This window comes from Anabas testudineus, chromosome 19 (assembly GCF_900324465.2).
Source record: "Anabas testudineus chromosome 19, fAnaTes1.2, whole genome shotgun sequence".
NCBI lineage: Eukaryota > Metazoa > Chordata > Actinopteri > Anabantiformes > Anabantidae > Anabas > Anabas testudineus.
In genome coordinates this window covers 1,326,429-1,328,928 of record NC_046628.1, presented here as the reverse complement: position 1 = coordinate 1,328,928, position 2,500 = coordinate 1,326,429, and positions in this window count along the sequence as shown.

The following is a 2,500-nucleotide window of genomic DNA, read 5'->3' as shown; positions in this document are numbered from 1 at the left end:
TTTATTTGATGGGGAACTCTGGGGTTTAAATCCACTTTTGTCCCATACACAACTTGAGAAACTTTATCAAAGTGAAAACCAACTACTTATGAATCTACTGTATCTGTCTCATCAAATGAAGCATCACACATGGGCATGCTATAAAACATGATTGTTGTTATTAGCATAAAATGACTTCTGACATGATTAGTTGTGTAATTTGAACATTTTTGTGATATTGTGCTCAAGTTATTCATCAGTAAAATTGGGAGAGTGGCTCCAGCAGATCCCTGGAACAACATGTGAGATCTCTGTCCAGAAGAGTGCAGTCCTAGGAACAGATACTGCGCAGGACCCTCAAGCTCCCAGGCCTCTGGTAGAGGACCCGAGCTTGAAGGAATAAGACCGCTCCAAGGAAGGAGCGAGTGGGTTTTTTTATATATATAATTAGTTATAAAATGGATTTCCTGCATGTCATACTGTAAACTGAATGCTGCTACTGTAGTTAAACAGAGGTTACTTGTCTGTGACAGTAAATGCCACATGTAAATTACAATGGTGTTGTTGATCAAAATTAAAGGAATATAAAACTTACAAAGTTCAGCCCTCATGCGTTTGGCATAGCATTCATAGGGTCTCCAGCTGATGGTTTAGCTTGTGGTCAGTGAAAATCGCCATTGTAATACATGGTGGACCATGGAGTCTTTGAGTACAGTAAAGATAAATCAAGTGTTATCAACAACAAACCAAAGACATTTTTCTAACAATAAAAGTGCGACAAATGTGCGGGTAGAGGCTCTCTCAGTCTGCACTCACACAAGTGAGACTGCACATCAAGAGATACTGAAGTAGACAAAATAACAAACATCTGTCGGCATTCAGCAGCGCAGTGTAACAACAGTATGAGCTGAATCCTCTGAATGAGAGAACATGAAAAACTTCACAGAGGGAGCAAATACTGTGTGACTGCTGAATCAGATAGGACAAAGTTGAGTTCTCACAACATGTTTGTTGACTCCTCATGACCACTCATTCTGGATCTCCCTCCTCAAGGTCCAGGTGACATCGCTGATAGTTTCTTTCTTGTTGTAGTAACAACAGCAAAAACAGCTGATCTGTGCCATGTTGTAACGACGTTACATAAACATATTACTTTAACACCATCTAACCTATTAATCCCATAAATAGTAGCTTTAAATGTTTAACATGACATCTGTAGGGTATCCTTACTTTCCCACTGTGTAACTACCCCAGAAATGTCACCTGCAGTAAAATGTGCACTTCTAGCCTACATACACACTAGAGACCCTTTAACCTGCTGCTATTTCTCACACCACTGTGTAATACGTCGTGATTCATGTTATCATGGTTACTTATGTTCCATACAAATATCAGCTGATCTGACTCACCAGGGGCAACTTGGGGTTCAGTATCCTGCCCCAGGAGGAAAGGACACTTTGGCATGTGACATGGCAGCCGGAATCAAACCACCAATCCTATGATTAGCAGATAACTGCTCTACCTATTGAGCCACAGTCACCCCAGTCAAATGGACCAAACAGCTCTGAGAGTGACAGACCTGCTAAGATACAAAATAGATAAAGCGTTGAATCATTTTCTGCAGCGAGTAATAGAACAGTTTTCAGTGATATTTAGCAGATGATGTGCCTAAAATCTGTTCAGAACTAACTGCCCAACGAGAAACTACAATACCACAGTAAATATTATCAATATTTTATTAATGCAGAGCAATTCAAACTGCTTTTTGATTTGAAGCAGAGCTAAAATGTGAGTGTGTGTAATTTATATGAGAAAGGGAAAAAACATGTGAAAAAGGAAATAAAATAGACAGATAAGCTAAAGAGCCAGAAGTGGAAGTGTCATATCAATATCTGCCTCAGCTCCTCAGTACAGAAATGAGTGAGACACTGTCTGCGACGTGGAGACATCAGAGACACTGCACAGATGATCAGAAACTTGTTGGTGTTAGAATCCCGGTGATAATAAGAATCTGAAGTTCCACATCAAAACCAGAATACGTCATGTAAGTTTGTCATTTAGAGATGATGACACACTTGTGTCCACTGTGACACAGATCAGGCTGAAACAGAAGATGACTGAACAAAAATGTTCCAGCACTAACTAAATGTTAGAAAAAGGGAACAAAAGCAAATGTTTTCAGCAACACAACCTATGAACGCACAAATACAATGTAAGAAACAGTATGTAAAACCTTCTGGAATTTCATGGTTTCTGTATTAATTGTCATAAAATGTGATCTGAGAGTTTTAACAAATATGATGCGCCTAAAATAATTCTTCAATGTTTTCATTGAGAAAACCCATAAAAACCTCATGGTGCTAGTGAAAAAAAGTATGTGAACCCTTGGACTTCATTACCAGTTGACCCCCTCATGGGCAGCAATGACCTCAGCCAGACGCTTCCTGCAGCTGTGGATCAGATCTGCACATCGTGCAGAAGGAATCTTTGCCCATTCTTCCCGCAGAGCTGCTTTAGCACT